At 33.8% G+C, this 24,626-nt stretch overlaps 1 protein-coding gene across 5 annotated transcripts in view; it reads left to right on the forward strand.

The window, feature by feature from the left end:
* The first annotated feature begins 3,171 nt into the window (after positions 1-3,171).
* LOC126770632 (uncharacterized) overlaps positions 3,172-24,626 on the forward strand; it is an 88,955-nt gene continuing 67,500 nt past the window's right edge. For all 5 annotated transcript variants that reach the window (XM_050490133.1, XM_050490129.1, XM_050490131.1 and 2 more), the window contains exon 1: positions 3,172-3,319. The gene's annotated coding sequence lies outside the window, so the exon portion shown is untranslated. The remainder of the gene's footprint in view (positions 3,320-24,626) is intronic.

A 24,626-nucleotide genomic window follows, 5' to 3' on the forward strand; every position in this document is an offset into this window, starting at 1 on the left:
TTACGTAACAATTTTACTTTTATCATATTTCGTATTTCGAGTCTAGAATGCTAAGTTGTTGAGGTGCTGATGATTGTAAAGAAACTCGTAGACAAGACGCGATACGCTGAAGACAAAAAAAATCCAAAGTCATGACGCCTACTGGTTAAGACTCCACTCTGGACGAATGACACGTCTTGCAGAGCCGGTTTTCGAATGTAATTTAGTTATATTTGGTTTTATATTCACGACGTAGTAACTAATTTAAATTTACAACTGTACTAGTTCATTTAAGACATTTTGTAATGTTTTACTATACTTACGATTTCATATATTCATTACTCGGAGGTTGGGCTTTGTGGAAGTCAATATGGGCCTCACTGTATATTTTACCGCTAAACAGTAATAATTAGTATTGTTGTTGTTTGGTGGTTAAGTAAGCAAGTGTAACTACAAGCACATGGGACATATGGGACATATTTCTTTGAGCGCCTATGTCTATGGGCGGTAGTGGCCACTTACAATCATGGCGCATTTGCATGATTACATATTTAAAAAAATATATGCAGATATGGAACACAGGTGTTTCCGTTACATTAACACGTCTGAAACTGTGTGCATACGATACTTTGCTTTTTAGTTCCATTTCAAGCATTAAATAAGTAACAGCCTGTAAATATCCCAATGCTGGGCCTACCCCTCATAACTGAAGGGAAGGTTCGAAGCTTATTTCACCATACTGTTGCTGGTTGATGGATACACATATCGTTGCATTTCATTCAACACATACAGTTCTCCTCGTGAAGTTTTCGCCAACGAGAATGAGTATTATATACACACAGAGTATTTATAAACATAAATTAAATATATGAAAATTCAATGTTGCCTGCCCGGGTATGAACGCTTTATCTACGGTTGAAATTCAGGTGATTCGCTAAGCTGAGATATGTAAACTAATAATTAATATCTGAAAGATGTGATGTATTCATATATACTAATATGTAATGAAAAGATTTCCATTTTATAAAAGTAATGGTTTGAAGTGAATTTATAACGGAAACAAGAAACGTCGTGACTGTAAGATATTCGTAATTTTCCAAGATTTATCTGGATTCGGAACATGATTCAGCGAAAGACACTTCCTTTACAAGAATTAAATTTCATAAGAGTTTGTCATCTTTATATTATAAATAAAATAAGTTTTCGTCATTTTACACCTACGCGTCTTAGAAAATATGTAGAAAAAACACCTACACGTCTTATCAAAATATGTAAAAATCCCAAAAACATTGGTCATTGAATTTTGTGGGACAACATGACCTTGTTTAAATCATTCCTCTCCAAAGAATTGAGTGTTAAGTTTGAATAAATGATCAGAATCTGAGTGTCTAGTGACGATTTTTTTTTAACTGAAAAGTTATTAATAACTCTTTCTATAACCTAATTTGTTAATTACATTAAAGTCTTAAATATAATAATAATATCTTGGGACATTTTTCACACACGGCCATCTGATCCCAAATTAAGCTTGTACAGAACTTGTACTATGGAAACCAGACAACTGATGTACTACATATACTATTTTTCTTTTGTAAATACATACTTATATAGATAATTACCAAACCAGACTCAGGACAAACAGACATGTTCATTCACACATATATCTGTCATGGGTGAGAATCGAACCCACAACCTTCGGCGTGAAAGGCAAGCATCTACCAACCACGCCAGCCGGCTCGTCATTTATTATCAAATAAATAAAAATGAAAAACACTTACTGTACAAATCATGACAAAATAAGGGATTAAATATTGCAACCAATATACAACTGTCGTGTATAAAATAACTGTCGTGTGACTAGCTACTATGGGTGGGTACCTCACTCAGCCGAAGTTGTATTTATTTGGTCAAGAAATTCTCATCAACATCTCGGGTATTTTGAAGTTGCAATGCTCCCATGCCTTGAAACATACCGTTAATCATGCGCCTGATTTCTCTCCAGTAATGTCAAAGTGCCATCTCCTTCGATTAGAAGAGTGTCAGTGTATTGCATACATGTGTACTATAATATATCCTTGTGTGCTAGTCATCTTTGAGATTGACCGCCGAGATCGGTCTGGGCGGCATTATGGCAATCGACCCGTCTATAAACAGAATCATACACAGACTCGGGAAAATATATGATAGAAAATAAACTATACTATTTATACTTACTTTAATTAATAACCGACATGTACGAGTAATTATTTAGTATTCATTATTTGTTTCGATCGGCGAAATACAAAAACTAACGGATGCCGCTCCTTAATTATGAAATTGGTGAAAAAGTACCAGACTAGAAAAATTATAAAGTTAAATGCATATTCGCTTAATATTGTAAGATTTCTTAAAGCTTGAATTAAATTAAATTATGATGTAATAATACCTCGCTTGCGTAAGACGGATGCTCATCTTAAGAAATGCTTTTTCATTATTCTCTTTGAAGACTTCCGCTCCGACCACACGTCGCTTCGTCGGATAACCAATTAATATACGCCTATCAGGTTAAATACATTTTAAAATGTTTACATACTGGTAGGTCTCGGCTTCTTAAAAAAATATATTGGTGGCCAAAAATATACAGAAAAATTCTTGCCTTTTAAGCCAGGAATTTTCGGCGACGTACGTAGAACAAATCACAATCGGACGAATGGTTTGCGATCGTGTAGAAGACAAACATATGTACATTTTTATTAATTAAGAAGATTAAGATTATGAGCAAAGTTCATTTTAAAACATTATATAAATAGACAAAACATTCTTTATCAATGTTTGAATTCTTTTGTTTGTTTTTTCATTACATCAGTGTATAGCGTGTCCAGAGACAAATTATGTATAAGGCTTTTTATTTAAGTAATAAATAAAAATGAAAACACAAATTCCTCGGCGACCTCTTCCCCCGCCCGCCCAGACAGAAGTTTAACCTCCCTTACGTTCTATATCATTGAAGAACATATGTTTATATGGGATAATTTAGTACACCTGGAGAGTACCAGGTCTCAATTATAGGTCAGTCATGAAGTTGCAGGGCAGTGAACAGTGCACTGAGCGGGTGTTTACGGGCGGCGCACGCATACTAACCTGTTGGGCTGTGGTGGGGGGCAGGGGGGAGGGTATCGACCGGGGCGAGGCAGTGTCAGTCCCGGCCGCGACCAGCCAGCGATCGCCCGTATTCGCAAGTTATCGCCAGTGTACGCAAGTGATCGCAATTGACCGCAAGTGACCGCACGTGCTCGCAAGTGTTCCGACGTACCGAAATGCAGCCGGCAGCACGCTGGCCGCATTGAACACTAGTTACCAGGTGAATATATGAGATAATTATAGAATGTTTGTGTTTTTAAATGTTTAGATTTAGTTTATCGACGTGTTTTAGTAATAGCGTTGTTCTTTTACGAAACGTTTAGGTTCGAATATGTTTAGAGCTATAAAGTATTGTGGATCTACTTTTTTGTTTGCGTAAAATATTTAACTATAAAACAAAGAACATAAGCGTCTCACTTCATACGGTATATATTAAATATAAAGTGTATTCGCAAGATTCATAAGATTTCCTCATTAACAATCTAATTATGTTATCCTGTCTATATGTTATCATATTTTAAGCGATAGGTATAAAAGTCTTTATTTATTCACTTTAGCAATCATCATAACCTTTTTTATCATGCTCAGTTAAACTTATTACATATTATTTTATTATAAAAGCCAAGAGAAACTAATTAAAGTTCCAATATAAAATATATTTAATTTGCATAATGACTTTTATTTGCTATAAATGAAATTATTTTTTTGCAATATTTATTAACAAACAAATTTTAACGTAATCATTGTTTTGCAAAGGAAACAAAAGAATAAACACGCTTACAATTAGTGTTGCTTAAACACGTAAACATTCTCATTGCGTCTTCAAATATGTCATTGCGCTTATCGCAATATTTGTCGTGAATCGATTAATCCAAATGAAAATTAGAATAATAACTCATCAAGAGTATGTTTTATTCGTATGTTACATTTGACTTTTATTAATTTATGGCTTTTACGGCCGGCTTAGTCGCTGATTAGTTAAAACACTGATTTATCTCTTTCATTATTGATATGATTTTCGAAAGAAGAAGACACAGCATTGTTTAACTAATCACCTGCTAAACAACATTTGTAAGTTAGGCCGCTAAAGCCTACAATTTCAAATGTGAATGTCGATAAATGTCACATACGATTATTATAAAACTGCAAGATCGGTAAGGCAAGATATATATATATTGCTAATAAGTTTTAGTAAAAGCAATGTCCGTCTCACATCCCTAAAGTCAATGGCGTAATCATCGTTTGAATATTCCTTACATTTTAAGCAGCCATTATATATACGTATCATATTTTACTTGTGGTTAATCTTTGAAATTACGCTGGTTTTTGTTTACGGTTGCATTTTATTGTTAAATTTAAAAACCCTAAGACTATCTCTGTATCTTACGACCGAAATTGGCACTTAAACGTTCGCATCTTGCATATTTATCTATCTAACGTTTATCTCGACTGGATATCAACGCCTAGCCGAAACTATTGAGTCTATAAATATGATATTTGGAACATAGGTTTATTTTATAACGTAAGCCGCCAATCGTTAAGGATTCTTGGAAATTTCAACTTCGAAGTAGACAATGCGACGGGAAGTTAGCAAAGTTACTAAGACAGTTAGACGAATTTTACCCGTCAGGCCCAGCAGCTAGTTTCTTATGTTGTTAATTGTAAGCAATAATTTATAATTATAATACCTACCTTCATTTAGCTTTTATCCGTCGGTAAATATTTAATTGCTGAGCAAAACCGGCATTCCTACTGAAATTAATTCGATGGTAAAAGTTAAAGTTCATGAAAATATTATTAAATATAAATACATACAAGTTATTAGTTGTGGCTTCACTTACATATTACTCTGCAAGCTAATTATTGACGATGCACTACAGCCACATATATTCATATATATATTAATTAAGATTGGCCATTCTAAATTATTATATTCAATCGCGTAACTAAAATCGACCAGGACATCGACAATTCTTAGTAAACATGATTCAAATGGAGATATTTTGATTGTCCTCTCGTAACATACATTTTCGAAACTCACAACACTTGAGTACCATTGTGCATTGAACAAAAAGAAATAGAAGTCATATATTTAAAAAAGTATAGGTCGCAACATTGTTTTACAAAGCGTCCATCTTATCTAAAATTGTATTTTATATTCCAATATAAAACTATTCTTATTTTCTATGTTTGGTTATTACTAAAGCTGTTTACAGAGTTTTAGATTTTATTGATAATTAATAATAACATCCACAAGAATTTTAGTCTTTTATATATATATATAAAAGACTATATATATATATATATACATATAATTTAATGCCGCCCAGACCGATCTCGGTGGTCAATCTCAAAGATGACTAGCACACAAGGATATATTATAGTACACATGTATGCAATACAAATAAAAGACTAAAATTATATTTAACTTGGCTGGAATTTTTTGTATATGTTTCGAAGATTATACTGCGGCTATAGGTAATGAAGGGATGACACATCAGTTTCCTTCTGAGCGTCCATTTATCATTGATAACAGTTTCGTTTCAGCGAACGGAACGAAACGTTCGCATTAATAACCAACGATAACCGATAGACCCAAAATATTATATCAAAAGTACGACGACCATACGATATAATGTACGATAGTTAGTACCTCTATATATATTATACAGTAGTTACCACATAAACGACGGCAATTGTCAGATAATAAGAAATCGCTTCTGTTAACACATTTAAAATATAAACAAAAATAACGAGATGAGATCCCGGGAGAGAACGAACACGGGCAAAACGAAGTATTGCTTTTATGGGATAAAGTTTTTCCTCTAATATTTTTATCTATTTGTGAGATTGCGATGATCAATAATTGTCGATTATTCAACAGAAAAACAATTGCAAAAGTTACTACCAAAGACCATATCTTATAGATACATGCATATATCGCATAGTCGACGTTGTTAAGCATTTAGAGAGCTATAAATTCGTAGAGCCCATCTCGAACTGGATCATCCTTCGGATGAACGAGGCGAGATGGGCCCAGTGATTATGGTCCGAAAACATAGTTAGAGGATCAGGTTTCAAATCCAGGCAACCACAATTCATTTTATCAATTAAAAAAAGGATTACTGTTAATGTCGAACATTTTGATTGTATCGGAAGAAATTGAGATGACTGCTATCGGGTGGCTTAATATATGTATTTTGTCGAAACAGTAGGCCGAGTCGAATTTGTACATTTACGAGCTGATAATAATATTATCAGTAAAGATAATTTATTTACAAAAAGTTTTAGAAATACATTCTGTATTTCAAAAACACATACTTTTTTACCTAAGTAGCTTAAATATTTTTTATGGTTTTTCATAATTTAAATTTTTATGTCATTATTTTTCATGCAGATAACTGTAGGTTGGTATTACTGTATTTGCTCGAAATATGAATGTATGCCCGAATATGCTTTTTTCTATTGTTATCGTATATACAGTTATTATAGCTATATAAGAATAATAACTGACAATTCTTTTGTGTAAAAAGAATTATCAGTTATTATTCTTTAACAATAAAATATACATAAAAACGAAATTTATAGTCTAAGAAGTTCTTGGCAACGTTCAAAGCATAACTTAAAGTTATCGGCCATTTAGGATTGGTCAATTTGGATTTGAACCAACTAATAATGGACAAAATGTTTAATTTCGTTAAGAAAATACGTAGCAGGATTTACGTGCTACGTCGTAGCCATCTGCAGCTACAGCGTAGATGTAAGTGCCTACATAAATTGTAGCACGAATGTTTAAGACAGATTAAAAAGTTTTCGAATGCATTTCAAAATATTGTAAGAGAAGTGAATGTTACTTTTGATACTTTATTATATTTATATATTTTCATCATTATTTATATGGGTTCTAGATTATAAGGTAAAGGTTCAGAGGCACCGTAAATTATTGATAGCCGAGCATTAGAATCTTGGCACTTTCACACTAGTGATCCTCAGAAATCCCCTCGGAAACTATAATCCATAAAATCAACGTTATGTATTAGAATGCATGGTTGGTACATGGCTGCAAAATAAAATCTCGTTGATCTGTTCACAAGCTTATAATATAAGTCTGGAGTTTCTGGATTCAAATCTTGAGTCAAGCCAGTAAAAATTGTTACGTTTTTCTGTCAAGAAAATTTCAGTAGCAGTCCGGAATTACGATTTGGTGGTCTTGTCTATGAAAATACATAGAATTTTAGTCAAATGAGTATAACGCGTACACGTCTTCGCATAGTAATATAACCTTATCGTCTAATTTTTGTGATTGGCCGCCATGACCGATATTAGGCCTAAAGGGCATTATTTGTACGCCATTATGCTTCTGCCATTCAGACAACATTTTAAGCCGAGATGCATTCTTTTAGAAGGCACCCTACGTTCGTTTCAATAAGCATCAGCTTCCCTTCTCTCGGTTGAGTCTCAATACTCAGCCGTTTACTGGTTAAACGTAAAGACGTTGTCAAGCGTAGTAAGGCCAACAGCAATTTATATTTCAAGAAAAAAAGAACATTCCAAGTTGTACTTTTTAATGTTCTCATAAAATAAAGTTTTTAATTTGAAAAGAGAGAGAACAATTAAACAACAATTTTGTTTTCGTTTCATGCTCAACGTTTTGCGGTAAAATGGTGGAAATACTTCACTGTAATCTCGATTTAAATTTTTTCTTTGAATTAGTATTATATTTAATCTGATCTTGGTGTAGGTTTATGAAATGTGACCTTTTTGTTATTGTATATTTGTGTATGAAATTTTATAATTTGTATTAATTTTAAGTCTTTAAAAGAACGTTGTACTCAAGTGGGTAAGAATAATACCCTCTAAGAAATCTTTTCTTTGATGTAATGCTTTATGGTGACTCAAGGGATCAATCATCAACATTCTAAGCTTATTTAAATTGTGGAAGTAACTTTGGCTTATGTTAAGAGAGCAAAGATTATTGGTCATTTTTTTGGACAAGTTATACTTAACACTTGACAATATAAGAAATATGGTGCAGATTTAACTGTACATTAACGCTAAGCTTATTTGACAAAATACAAGCTATCCTTTTGATCTCCATTTATGAGAAATAATAAAAAAGCGAGAGAGAGGCAAAGCAAACAATCAGCACTATATATATTACCAATGCGCTGGTAAACTTGCACTTATATTCCTTACAATACTGACATCACGGTAAGCAACGTTGTTTTGTATATTTATTTATTATCTGTTAAATCTCAGCCGTTATCTGTTAAATCTCAAAACGGTCTTGATATTCTCAAGTTTCGCGAACAGATAGGGTTGACAAACTGAAGCATTTCTGCGAAAAATCATGTATTTTCTTTTTCTTACGGGAAAAAAATCGCTGGTACTGACTCATTTCCAAGATTCAAGGATAATGATCCTGAAAGAATTACACAGAAATCTTCGGAACATCGTTAATATTAATCAGAGCGGTGATTTAAAATAATATTTGCAAGCGTAAGTCTTATTTTGGCCGCTTCATTTATTTGTTTTATAAACAGGAAACGAATGAAAGACAATCAGTTTGTTTTGGCTTACTTTTTTATGTCCTCCCTCAAATTTAAGCTACAAAATTTCGTTTTGTACTTTACAATTTTCGTATTTAGTGAAGTGTGTAATGTTGAACGTTTTCCCGATTATTTAGGACGCCATTATTTAGATTATTTCACCGAGTTTTCTAAATTTGAAAGATTCCTGTCTTCAGAACCAGTTAATGCAATTTAATAAACAAGTGTACTGTTCTAAATTGAATAACGATTTTTAGCTTGGGCTTTGAAATCCATCAGCTTTTTGTGATATTGTTGTTATTTCAGCATTCGTTAGTTGTACAATCACAGTTTCAAATTGGATCCCACAAAGGATGTTATCCCACAAAGCTGATCTATTACGAGCTTGTGATTTGTCATAATATCTTCCATCGCCACGAGCACAAGTTATTTACATAAAAAAATTAGCGTTACTGTCCTGAATTTGAACCTACTATTTCTATGATTAGTTCTTCCAATAAGTAGGCCATCGCGGTTAGCAAAAATCTTTTGTACCAATATTTAAATCGAAACAGATCTTTTCTCTTTACGATATTAGTATGATACCTATAGATGTCAAATTATCCATTTACATCATGTCCTGTACAATACAGGCGTATTAAATTTAATGAGACGAAATTAATTGTCAGCGGAATCGTCCGTTGTTGAGTCATATTGTTGGAATCACCTCATAAATGCGCCATTTTCTTTTTTTTACAACACTGGATTTATACAACCTTCTGATAGTGACTGAGATACTGATTTTTTGTTACGTTATATTGTTGAAAATTCCTATCAGCGAAATCAACTAATTTAACAGATACAGTGATAATTAATTTATACATTGAAATTAAAATATACGTGAAGCTGTTTGTTTGACGTACTTTACTTTACTTTAATACTTTATTGCACATAACACCACAAAGAGAAAAATACAAAACATGTATATTGCCTAAATAAATGTACAATTATGGCGACCTTATCGCTACATAGCGATCTCTTCCAGGCAACCAAGTCTAAGTAATTACAGATAGGATATGGGGAAGGTGGTGGTATGAATAAAATAATATTAATATAGACGTAGATGTATTTTGAAAAAATCTTAAATTTAAAGTAAACTTAGAGTATAAATGTATCACTAGGCTAGCCCCCTGATTTTTTGAGAAAAAATTGCTCATTGTTATTATGTTTAAGACATAATATTATTATCAACACACCATGAAAATTCATGCGCTAATTACGGAAATGATTGTAATTAAACAGATAGTACAGCTGTCTCAAAATATAAAAAAAACTTCTTATCATTATATAAAAATAGATATTTTATAATTTACCACTGTTTGACCGACTACCGTACAAGTTGGCAAATATATGAATATATTTATTATTTCTTCTATATTCACATTGTTGTGACGCCAAGAGATGGGGCTGCTGTCATCAACTCGCGTACCGTTCCACCGATTACCATGTCAAACGGTATACATGAGTAATGATGGACAACGTCTCCCAGATATTGATAGTGAATAAGCGGTAATATCTTGACTGATTATATCGAAACACTGATTAAACAATAAGATATATAGACTTGCGACTTCAAAATGATCTTTGTCCCCAAAACATGTTACTCAATATGAAAGGATTTTTATTAAAGGGAAGGTAATTTACCGCATTAATCTTTAATAAATCAAAATTTCGAACGAGTAATAAAAATAAATATAGTCAAATATTTAGGGAATAAGCAAACTGTAATGAGGTCAAGCTTTGTCTTGTAATGCTAGTATTATTTAACCCAATACCAACTACAAAATATTCGACCTACAAAAAAGTATTACTGGATCACTAGACGTAAATTTAATATATATTTTTTTGCTAAATTAATTTTCATAACAAACTGTCAAATTAAAAACTTTCGAGCGTTTTTGAAAAAATATATATCCAGACACAAACATTTCATTCATTCAGTCATTTATAATATTTTTAAGATGAATTGCAATATGCATATAAAGCGAAATACACTGAGAAACCCTGCAAATTATTTCAAGAGCCCAATCGATATTCAATGAAATGATACAGGCTGGCTTTGAACATTGAACACGACGTAAAGAACAGACAGTTTCAAGTGGCGGATACCAATTAGCTCGAATGATTGATACAGCAGTATCGTGGCTCTGAAGTGCTTAATGTATTTAATATATATTCATTTATATTCCCGTTTCTAGAAACTTAACATAAGTTATTTAAAGTTTTATGAGAAAAAAATGACACAGTTTTTGATGTATTGTCTGTTATATAGATAAACTAGTACACACGGATACTATAGAGGAACAAAAAAAATGCCACTTTGTTTACCGTATTGTTAAATTAATGTAACTGGTGGTAGGGCTTTGTGCAAGCTCGTCTGGGTAGATACCACCCGCTCATCATTCGCATCATATTCTACCGCAAAATAGCAGTATTTGGTATTGTTGTATTCCGGTTTGAAGGGTGAGTAAGCCACTGTAATTACAGACGCAAGAGACATAAAATCTTAGGTCCCAAGGTTGGTGGCGCATTGACTATCTAAGCGATGGTTAACATTACTTACAATGCCAATGTCTATGGGCGTTGATGACCACTTACCATCAAGTGGCCCATATGCTCGTCCACCTTGCTATTCTATAAAAAAATACAAGATAAATGAGAAAATACACTGTTGAAATTGTTAATTTCTTAAAATTAATGTATGTATATATAATATTATTATAATAATAGTAACTACACTATTATATCGGTATTAATAGCTAAACCTGGGAGTCTTTGTTCTGTCTTTGCATATATCATATGTTATGGCGACCGGTTGAACATTATAGAAGAGAATATGCTGCACCACCTTACAGCAATTTAGAATAAAGGTTTAAAAACCAACAAAATACATATATTTATCAAATTTCATGATAATCGGACAATTAGAGTCGAAGTCCATTAATCTTAAATTGATATACCACCATTTATTACAATAATATAATATAACATACTCTTTATACACACATAATAATAATGTCCTCCAGACTGATTTCGGCCACGGCAGCCAATCTCAAGAGAGATTAGCCAACTACGCAGGAGATATAATATTCTCATTAGCTAGGAATGAGTAGTATATTATACCAAGAGTTCAAACTTACGATTTTCACGAAAGACGAACAATAATTTTGTTGAGGTGCCATCGTTTTATACAATAAAGTTTTAATTATCCGATCAATCTTTAGTAAATAAACAAACAGAATGACACGCAGCGTTCATTGATTCACCGATTCCATTTACAATGACTCATGTTTCGATAAAATTTAATTCAATATTATAACAGCTAACAGCTTTGATAACAAACGAATTAATTTTGTAAACTGTTTCAGGGAATTTCAATACTTATATAAAGGTAACACACGAATTATTATATTGTTATTAAAAGATTTTTCAATTAGTTAATTCAAAATGAATTATTCGGTAAACAAATTTCACTTTACAAAAACTAAGCAACCTTATAATAATTTCTTCATAATGGTATATGTGAAATATAGAAACAATACAGACATACATGTATATGTAAATATTTTTTTAATTTACAAAATGATTTTAATAAATATCTTTATGTTTCCTTTAGAAACTTTTGCAATACCAGATTAACATTATTAGGTTATTGCGTCTTACTCATAAAACGAAATAAAGGATAAAAATTAAATTTTAATTTAAAAAAAAAACACAAAGATCTTCGTAAACGTAACTGAAAGCAAGACTCGGTCTTTGTTGTGAACGCTGCTGGCTTTTGAGACGACATTTTTAAGAAAATCAACTGTCAAATTTCAAATGGGATATAATTGCTAGTGCTCTGTTTTTAGGCGGTTGAGATTCGCTTTTCCTCGTGGCTTAATTGATAATAATTGATAATCGAAATGCAACCGTTAACTGTCTATCTTCGAAACATTAATTATATATTATTAATTCTTCAATTCAATTCAATGCTTCATAATAAATTAATTGTTTAGACATTGAGTACGCAGGTTGGGCAGAAATATCGCTATATTATCGCTAAATTTACATAATATGATGTATTTATTTATTTGACGAGCCGGTTGGCGTGGTTGGTAGATACTTGCCTTTCACGCCGAAGGTTGTGGGTTCGATTCCCACCCAGGACTGACATTTGTGTGCATGAACATGTCTGTTTGTCCTGAGTCTGGGTGTAATTATCTTATATAAGTATGTATTTACAAAAGAAAAGTAGTATATGTAGTATATCAGTTGTCTGGTTTCCATAGTACAAGCAATGCTTTTGTACAAGCTTAATTTGGGATCAGATGGCCGTGTGTGAAAAATGTCCCACGATATTGTTATATTATTATTATTATTATTTATGGAAATAAAATCTTTTATTTAATTGAAAGCCCTTTTTAGACTAGGTTCTCATTTCGCTGATTTTATTTCTTGTATAATATTATTATAAGTATATATTTGCTTAATTGATTTAACATTCGTTAACTTAGTCGTTTGATAATAAATCATTGATTATTTTAAAGAATTACAATATTTTTTTTTACTTCAACTAAATATTAAACCAATGTTAGTAACACGTCAAAAATTAAAACGCTTAAGGAAACAGATTGAGAGTATGATTTCAATAACAGTTGTATTTGCATTCTAAGGTTTTTTTTTTTTTTTTTATAGAATAGGAAGGCGGACGAGCATATGGGCCACCTGATGGTAAGTGGTCACCAACGCTCTTAGACATTGGCATTGTAAGAAATGTCAACCATCGCTTACATATCCAATGCGCCACCAACCTTGGGAACTAAGGTTTTATGTCCCTTGTGCCTGTAATTACACTGGCTCACTCACCCTTCAAACCGGAACACAACAATATCAAGTTGCTGTTTTGCGGTAGAATATCTGATGAGTGGGTGGTACCTACCCAGACGAGCTTGCACAAAGCCCTACCACCAGGTACCGTTTTTATTTAAAGTAAGGTATTTAAAAACAAGGTAGACTGTTCTGCACTATTATTATGTAATCTTAAGTCAAATTTAAGTGTTTTAATTGCAAACTAAAAATATATACGTCAGCGGAAAAATGCTTAATTATCCACTGAGAGCCCAACCTTTCATATTGTTTCCTTAATATATGAGATGGACGTTATATTTCAATGTATGTAGTGTCCCACGTTGCTGGAAACCAATGTCAATGCATCAGTTCCATTACCATAAAATGTGTGGTGTGTGTTTGAATTTTTTGAATCAAATCAATATACAGTACAGTAACAGCCTGTAAATGTCCCACTGCTGGGCTAAGGCCTCCTCTCCCTTTTTTTTTTTTTTTGAGGAGAAGGTTTGGAGCTTATTCCACCACGCTGCTCCAGTGCGGGTTGGTGGAATACACATGTGGCAGAATTTCGATGAAATTAGACACATGCAGGTTTCCTCACGATGTTTTCCTTCACCGAAAAGCACGAGATGAATTATAAACAGAAATTAAGCACATGTAAATTCAGAGGTGCTTGCCCGGGGTTTGAACCCACGTTCATCGGTTAAGATTCACGCGTTCTTACCACTGGGCTATCTCGGCTTATAATCAATATAAAAGTCCCCTAATAGAGATCACTCTATTAGCGGTAAATATAGCTGATATTTAGCGGTACGGCTTTATAGTTAGATACCAGACACTCATCACGTATCATACCAGCAACAGATACGCAGTATTTTTTGTATTGTTTTATAAAAATGAAAAGAGACGTACATATATTAATTCAATCTGTTATAGGATATTTGTATGAATGCCGATATAAATGAATTCCCCCGTTCACTTTAACCCTCAATTAATTTAATAGGCAGACTGGAAAATAGGCCTCTAGATAATACGTGGTTACCGCTAACCAAAGACATTATCACATTGGAACTGTTAGAAATATTAAGCAGCTACACACCTGCACTAATTAAATACTATGGCTGCTTGGTGGTAAAATATTTGATAAGTGGGTAGTGTCCATCCACGCGAGCTTACACCAAGTCTTATCACCAAGTAATTTCCACCAAAGATTTTTGTTAGTTGGATTTTGGATTTTGTAGCCTACCTGCCTGTCACTGTCTTTAGATAAAACTTAAAATTAATATGCTTAAATGAATACCAGATGGATATCACCAAATTTTATAGTTCCCGTTTACTTATGAATATAAAATTCGCTATATAAAGTGCTGAACCACGCGAATCATACTCGTCCTTGACCGTTATTATATTTATGACATGACACAAACATTCGTTTGTTTTTATGTATTTAGCCTATTTTATACAAAATTAAGGTATTTTAAAATACTTAATTAAAAATGACTCCACTTTGTGTTTTTGGAATCATATGAACTTTTGAAGTTATTTGAAATACTGCTAATTTTCCACATTGTAAATGAAATACGAAAGTTTATAGCAACGTTAAATATGCTACTAACAATATCAAAAATGTCAACCGATATCTCGAGACAGGATATAAATATTTGTTTAACATTACTTTGGGACCCTTCCTCTCCTTTACCGCAACATTGCGAATAACCGTTAAAGAGTACTTTGGTTTTAAATAAAGAGCGACATAAATTACTAAAATAATAAAGTTATTTCGATACAATTTGTCAAAGTAAAATTTGTTTTAAATTGGTTAATATGTACTGAGTTTATTTATATGGAAAAGTAAAAGTCTCATAGTAAGGTTAAGAGCTTTTTTAAATACTTGAAGCTTTTACCACCTACTCACATGTTTAGGTTTTCTTGTGATATTTTCTTAAATCAAGCTCGAGATGAATTATAAACTCAATTCACATGAAAACTTATTTATTTACCGCTGTTCGTACCACTGAGCCATGTTGAGTCTTTGCTCAGTTTAATTAAATTGTAAGCTTGAAAATTAGCGCTTATTAAAACGGAATAGAAAAGAAAATTCAAAAGCATTGCTCGAGCCCTAGTTATGGCGTAGGCTAGGTAATGTACCACGAAACGGCTATGAAAAGAAACAGCTATGTTTCCAGTATGTAAAGCGGGACGTAGAATAGCTAGTGTAATTACAGCACAAGAGTCATATACGACTATATTCCATGTATAGCAACTTATTGAAAAATTTTGTGTGTGTGTAAATGTCTGCAGCTAGTGCGTTCAACGGTAAGCGGAATTATGAACTGTGATAACAAAAATAACATAGGACCATGTATATACAATATCAAAAAGGACGGTTAAATAACCGAGCAAATTTTTATATAGAGCAATACAATTAGAACGTAGAAACATTGTAAGAAATAAAGCAAGACAGAAATTCAGGTAAAAATACTCAAACTTGAATTAGAAATATACATAGAAGCATTCTTACTCCATGTATTACTTAACCGTTGAGTTGGATACTCAGTCTCTCGAAAGATCGAGATATATATTTATATATATATATATATATAAACCTTAACCTTTTCGCTACAGCACAAAAGTTTCATTCTTAAACGTAAACGTAACGTAAACGTAAACTTCACGGTGAAACACTTAAAATGCTTCCATTTGTATTGCACACGTGACGTGCAACTCGGCCCGAAGCTCGTCAACACAGCTGCCGCCTTGGGTCGCCTCCTACCCAACGTGGGAGGACCGGGATCGCTATGTCGGCGTCTCTACGCCGGCGTAGTGAGGTCGATGGCACTGTATGGTGCCCCGATATGGGTCGATGCACTCACTGCTCACAACCCTCCTACGGAGGCCGCAGAGGGTCATAGCGGTAAGAGCGATAAGAGGGTATCGTACGGTGTCTTGGACAGCGGCGATGCTCCTCGCGGGCGATCCGCCCTGGGAATTCCAGGCGGAGGTGCTCGCAGAGGTGTATCACTTGCGGGCCGAGGCGCGAGAGCGCGGCGTCCAGGGTCAGCGGATGTCGGGCGGATCAGGGCTCTAGCCCAGCAAACCCTGATAGCCCGATCGGAGGAGGATCTGGGGTCCCCCACAGCGGGCCTGGCGATAGTGGAGGCGGTACGTCCCCACTTGTGTCGCTGGGTAAAAAGAAAACGAGGCTCGCTCTTGTTTGGGTTGACGCAGGTACTTACCGGACACGGCTGCTTCGGTAAGTACCTGCACAAGATAGCACGGCGGGAATTGTCACCTTCCTGCCACGAGTGTGGTGCGCCAATCGACACGGCGCAACACACCCCGACGGAGTGTGCCGCGTGGGGGCCCCACAGACATTCTCTGGCGGCAGTTGTCGGCGGAGACCTCTCCTTGCCGAGCATCATCAACGCGATGCTCGGAAGCGAGGAGTGCTGGTCGGAAATGGTCTCCTTCTGTGTAAATGTGATGTCGAAGAAGGAGGCCGCGGAGCGGGAGCGGGAAAAGGACGCCGCTGCAAACCTGCTCCGCCGAAGATGACCGGGGAGAAGAATGAGGCGCTATGCGCACCTTCTCCCTCCGCCACAATAGGCGTCGCCGGGACTAGGGGGGTTCTCAGTACATTGGTAATCCCCCTTTAAGAATGGAGGTTTGCATAGACAGGCCGCCGACGGAAAGGGAACCGCTGGTTTTTTAGTAGGTATTCGGACATCGGCGAGTCCCACATACCCCTGCACTGTTCCCGTGGGGGAAACGCGTAATGCGTTTTTCCAGCGTAAAAAAAAAAAATTGCACACGTGACGCAATAGCATTTCTAATAACACAAAAGTAGGTTAGTAGATACGAGTATGTAAAATTGCACAATTACTAGTTAATTGTTCTAATTTAGTGGATGATATTAGTAACAAATTAGAAAAAATATTCGGAAATTATTCGGAGTAACAAATTCGGAGGATGACAGAAATATATTGTAATATGCGCTTGCCTTACAATTTACATTCTATGAATATTGCCCTTTAGTATAAATTGATTTATTTTCAACTTCACTGAATTCTTTAAAGAAAAAAATAAGAGAGAGCTGGTTCTTCCTGACTGACTGATGTCAGTCCGGGTAAGTAAGTAGTAAGGCCTCGAGGTTGGCCCCTTTACCCAGGCTGTTCGTCGTCCTAGCCTAGCCTAGCCGACTTCTCCCGGGTTGAACAATTATCGGTTACACGCAAATAATGACTTTTATAGGAAAATAAATTGACACTTTGGATTACATTATTCCAATTTTCGTAGTCTCTAATTATTTTGATAATGTAGCTTACGTGAACATGATACGTGAACGAAATTTACAAACAAACATACAAAAAATTAAATGTTCTCTTTATAATATTAGTATAGAAGTATATATTAGTCATGAATAATTTGGTCGGTAATTTCTGAAATAGTTAAAGCATAATGAGAATTTTTCAGAATTAAAATATCGGTTTGAAGATCACGTCGGTACCGCTAAAATAGGTCAAAGAACTAACCTCTCGAATATCTTTATTAATATTTACTATGAACTTTCATTGATGTGAAGTACTTCTGATTAATATCGGCATTCTCATGCGACACTACAGGAAGCGCAGGAAATATTACAATGCACATGTAGGTGTGCCGCAAACACAGATGCACTTTCTATTATTGCCTACTCTTATAAAACGGTGAGACGGAAAATCCGGCACTAGCGGAAAGAGTTAAGACGCAGGACCAAAGATTTCACTCGTTTTACGAGGCAAGGAAGTGTAAACCCTGGCCGTGTTCATCCAGACTTCTGACTTCTACTAAGAATCTTCCGATAAAAATGAATATTAATTTTAACTGGCCCGGGATTTGTGTTTCAGGTTTCTTATAGCTTACCCACTAGACGAACGAGTTAGTCAAAAACATTAAATAAAACAATAACTTTATGTACTAGTTTCCGCCCGCGACTTCGCCCGCGTTTGAGGAGGTGGAGGTATAGACGTTTTGTGTATTCATAAAAACGTGTATGAAAAATTACATAATGATCGATTGAGCAGTTGAGTTAAAACAAACAAACTTACTTTCGCATATAAGTAAGGATATACACAACCATATAGATCATTTTAATAGAATGAGTGACAATCATTGCATAAACACGTTTCTGACTCAACAAAAGGTAATTCATCCATCCTGGGACACGACATTGGTTTCTATAATAAAATCGCACAGATATTTTTAACTGTTCCACAATAATATATAAATAATAATATTAAAATATAAATAAATATAAATCTTTAATTCCATTTCACATATATTACCTACGTATTACAATTCAGTAAAAGAGTAGCTATTGAGTTTCTTGCCGGTTCTTGACGATTGAATCTACATCCCGTACTGGAAATAGCTTTACATTCAATTTAATCTCATTGAAAATGACGGTTCTTATTTGCTTATAAGAGCCTACTAGAATAGTAAATAGTATTGGATTTAAAATTGGTTCATGATTCAGGATTCAAAATAAGGTGTTTAAATTGAAATCTATTGCAGGCCATGTGGGCGACTTCGCGGGAATAAACGAACAATTATAATATAAAATATTTTATTATGTAATACATTGTGGTGCCAACATGATTATTGAGCGTCGACCCTCATATTTGGAGCCCTCTTAAAGTTTCGGACTTTAAGTACGTCGTAATGGTGTCTCGTTAATTTTTTCAATGGGCAACGATGTCCTAGTTAGAATATACTGGTATATACACAATTTTCCCTGACCTCAGGTATTTGTCGCCTATTTTATTCTCTTTTCGTTGGCATTTCTGAAATTATTATAATGAATATTTAGTTTTATAGTCATTGAAAATTAAGTTGAAATTTAGAATACTTGAGCGCAATGTTATCCGTTAAAGTTTTATTAGTCGTAAACATTCCACTGCTGGGCTAAGTCACCTTTTGAGAAGACAGTTTTGAGTTTGTTCCAGATTTTCATCCGATTAACTATTTTTTTTAAAATAACATTAAATTATATATCTAATGAGTTACATAAATAATTCCGTTCATATTCAATCATTATTTTGTTATTTATATCACTGTGTAGCACGAAAATTGTAAGAAGAATGCACTACTATTAGTAAATTCATCAGTGCATTACCAACCATCGGTATAAGGACTTAAGGTGCAATGTCAATTGTGCGTGTAATGACATAGACCCATTGAACCTTTAAACCGGTGCTCGCAATCTATAAAATTGATGCTAGGTAATAGAATAAATGGCGTACGGTTGTTACGTAACATGTCTGGTCTAGTGCGACACTTTTTTTACTATATAGATAGGCGGACCATAGACATTGACGCTTTAAAAAATATTAACCATACCTTACAGCATCGATGCGCAAACAACCTTGGGAAGATGTTATGTACCTTGGGCCTGTAGTTACACTGGCTCACTCACCCTTCAAACCTGAATACGATAATACCCAAGTGGTGCTACCCAGGTTTGCGCAAAGCAACCAGTATATATCTTTGTCATTTCTAAAATATTAACACTATTAAAGCAAGAGAAAATTATATTTTATAAAATAAATAGCAAAAGTATAAAATAATACGCAAATAACAGAAGAGAAGCTTACGTTCAACCAAACACGAGCCTTGTTATCGACAGCTCATTAATTAAGTGGGTCACGGAGTTCAGATCATGTCATGTCGTTTTCAGGTACAACACATAATTAACAGTTAGTGAACAACAATACTCCCTGTATTTTAATAGTTAAGTCAGTCTAGAACACAAAAACCGATCGAATCTATAATCGAAAGTTGTACGATCTTGTCAAAGCACCGTTCAGTTCTTTTTGATTGTTTAGTGTTTATCAAAACATCGCAAGGAGCTTTGCAGTTATTGGATAATTTCATCCAATTCTTGAGAGCTGATTCTTACATCTTACTTTATTTAATTGTTAGGTGAAATTTTAAATATTAATGATATTATATATTCTAAAGCATTTTAAATGAATAAAATTCAGACAGATATTTTAATACGAACACAGACATTATTCTACACGTTAGTTAAGCTTATATCACCAAGTTTCCGGCTCCGAAAGGGCAATAACTCCTTCCTGTGAAAAAAGTATTCGTTTTTTAATAAACTCCCGAAGACAGTTTTGCTCTTGCCTTGTAATCAATTTAAAAGTTTGGTTAATGTTTTTAACCAAACATGTACATGTTTTAATGTACATGCATATTATTCCATACAAGTTTATATAGATATCAAAAAGGCGTATATGGAATATCCATTGATTTTGCGTGTGGTTATTTAACTCTATATAAGTAATTTAATTTGTTAAAGTAATTACGCAGTTTATTGCTGATTCTTATCGTTAGAATCTATGCTCAAAACTAGAAGTTGTAGCTAAACTTTTAATTAAATTTGTTAAAATAATTATTCAATGATGCTTATAAGCCCCTAATTAAATTAAATATATTTTACTTTTGACATGGTTGGACCACCATATTGGGCCAATAAGTTGGCATAACTTTTGTGAAGAAATGTGTTTGCAGCTCTCTATTTGTTTATTATGTATATAAATTAATATATTGTTTAAGTAGTGTAAGTATGCCAATGTAATAAAAGATAAATTTGCCAGACCGTGGAGTTTATAATGAACATTGGCAACGCATTTTTTTAACGAAATGATGCACTTTACTTAAATATATAGGATATTATAACAAATATGTAAAGTAAATATAGTAATAAACCTTCATCCGCTCCGAGTGTCTTTTGTCACGTTGTTTAATCCCTGCGAAGCGGAGTACAAGAACATGAGTGGAGCTTAGGTGAACACAAAAGGAACGAACCGACTCGCATTATAGTATAATCTCTGTAATACTGAGCATTTAATCCACTGAAGCTTTGAGAACATTGAATTATCAAAATTTAAGAATCTTTATGTTTCTTAAAAAAAGAAAATGGTTCATTGTATTGTCTGTTATGCTGTGAATATTTTCTTAAATTTTGACAGTAAATGTGTGTTAAATTTGCTGTATAAATCTGTAAAACAACAACCAAAGTTGCCAGTACGTAGCAACTCCCTTATACGTAGATACTTATTCAGCTAAATAGTAAATATTGTTTGTATAATAAATTAAGTATAATACAAATCTTAAGTAAAAGAAATGCTTTAGATAAAAAAGGTACCTAAACACTATATACTATTTTTGCACACCGCCACCGTCAGCGAACATAACGTTTAAGCATTAAAATCAAGGCAGTACAACAAAATAAAAATGCGGATTTGCAAAAAATAATTTAAATCTTCGCAGTCTGCAGCAGCAGTCTCTAATAAATAAAAATAATGTTTGTATGTTCGTCCTCTACGCGTTCCTAAACTATTGATCCGATTGGGATGAAAATTTGGCGAGTAGTTTTGCGTACGCCTGAGAAGGTTACCATAATACATTTCTTTTATACATTTGAATTTTATACATTTCTTTTATATATTTCGTTCTATACATTTGAAGTACAAAAATAAAATCACATTGATCAATTGTTCCGTTGCCGTACTAGGATAAACAAAATTTGCAATTTTTATAAGTAACAGCCTGTAAATGTCCCACTGCTGGGCTAAGGCCTCCTCTCCCTTTTTGAGGAGAAGGTTTGGAGCTTATTCCACCACGCTGCTTCAATGCGGGTTGGCGGAATACACGTGTGGCAGAATTTCTATAAAATTAGACACATGCAGGTTTCCTCACGATGTTTTCCTTCGCCGAATAGCACGAGATGAATTATAAACAAAAATTAAGCACATGAAAATTCAGAGGTGCATCTGGGCCATCTCGAGCTTATAAGTAAATCTAGTTAAAATTGCATTAAAGAACTATGCGATCTTTTATTTTAAGAGACTGTTCTTGTAATTATCGATTGTCCATTCACATTTACATTGTAACTTTGCCGCGACCTTCGCTCGTTTAAGTTCGGCCATTCAGACTGAAATAAAATGAATCGAACGGCAATGATCGGCGTTGTATTTATCTTTCTATAGTTCATGTTTAGTGAGATATTCGTCATCTATGAATTTTCGTTTGTCTATAGTGTACTCATATAAGGTTTTCCCACGGTTAATAGGATTTCACGTCGCGCCCAGACAACATGAAACAACATGGCTCATATGCCATCAGACTAAACGGATTCACGAAAAGTTTAAGACCCGTATAACTACAAGCCGTAAATATCTTCGAGCCGATTCTCTACAATTACTCGGTATTTGTTTTTACTTTTTTGGTATTATTCGAAGAAGGCAGTTTTAATAGTTCCTTTTTACTATTCTCTTAACTTCAAAGGCGTCCTAATAATAAATTTAAACTCACATGAAAGGTGTATTCAAGCTGGTTGTATAATAATTTGATTGAATTAAAATACTATACGTAATTTAATTGGTTCAAAAGAGTAATTTAAGAACTAAGTTTCTTGCCAATTCTAGTTCAGTGGAAACTAAAAAAGTAGTTATTTTCAATCTAAAAGTACTCGTAAGAATAAATAAAGAATAATTTAAGGTACAGTTAGCTAAGTTTTGTAGTAAGATATACCTACTCAAAATGAACTTTTAATAAAAAATAGTATTATATAAATATTTAAAGGATAAAATAAGTTTTAAATGTAAAGAAATGCCGTTTTAATTTGTTCCTTCTTTGTTCGTCCATTCTGAACTTGTTACTTAAAGGGCAAAAGTAAAACAGGGCTGATGTAATATGAGGACTTAATTGTTTACTAAATGTTAGATGAAAGCTAAACGCTTTAATAAATCTTGTTGTCGCTTGAAAATATTAACTTTGTAAATAGCCGTTAAATATTTCGTTATACAGTTATGTTCATCAAAACAGCATCTTAACGATAAACATACATACCAATTTAAATTAAATATAGTTATAGTTTCTCCGTTGCTGTTTAAAGAAGGACAGAATAAAAAACACGCAAAATTTGGTTATTTATCAGATATATAAAAGAAGATAGTATATTTGTTTGAGATTATTAGACTTAGATATAGTTTGCCTGACTATCATCATAGCTAATATATCCTCTCGTAGAGTAGATATTTATATTAACCACTTTGTTGTAACTCGCTTCAAGAGGGAACTGCTGCACATCACTTCCGTTCAAATGATCACGATGACAATTGATGTATGTATATACATACAACGTATGGTATGATAGGACAACGTTTGTTTCGTTAGTATTATGTAATAAGTCTTATATATATTCATTTACCATTCTGTTACATAACGCAACAAAAAAACGTACTTTATATTGTAAAAGAGGCTCAGAGCTAAAATCCTCACACACTTTATATATTGCACGGAACTTAGAGTAAAGTAAAAAAAAAACCTGTTAGACGAGCTAATATCTCCTTTAGTTCGGAAGAGATTTAGAGTTTATACAACTACGCTCATCCAATGTTTTTTGGTGGTTCGTACATGTGGCAGATTTTCACGATCTTTCCCTTCACCGCCAGCCATGAATTATAAGCATAGACGAGCCGGTTAGTGTGATTGGTAGATACTTGTCTTTCGCGCCGCAGGTCGTTCGATTCCCACCCAGGACAGACATTTGTGTCTAAAGTCATGTCTGTTTGTCCTGAGTCTAGGTGTAATTATCTATATAAGTATGTATTTACAAAAGAAAAGTAGTATATGTAGTATATCAGTTGTCTGGTTTCCATAGTACGAGCTCTGCTTAGTTGGATGGATCAGATGGCCTTGTTTGAATAATGTCCCAGGATATTATTATTATTAGTATAGATTAACATGTAGATTCAATGATGATGTGAAGATTCACATGTAACCACTGGACTATCTGGAAAAAAGGGTTAAAATAATCTTCGCATATACGTTTCTATAATAAAGTTTCAAAGTGCGAGTTATTTCGATGGCGTATGTGATTGTACTAGTAATTATTGTTCACTAATTCCGTACAAAAAGACACGATAAATCTATTTTACGAACGTCGTTTCCGATCGCAGTATAACATTGAGTAGAATACTACAAAAGAGTTTTGTATTAACTAACGGAAGATTCCGTGTGGGTGTTAGCGCTTTGGTTTCTATCAAATGAATTCAA

Source organism: Nymphalis io, chromosome 9 (assembly GCF_905147045.1).
Source record: "Nymphalis io chromosome 9, ilAglIoxx1.1, whole genome shotgun sequence".
In the NCBI taxonomy this organism is placed as follows: Eukaryota; Metazoa; Arthropoda; class Insecta; order Lepidoptera; family Nymphalidae; genus Nymphalis; species Nymphalis io.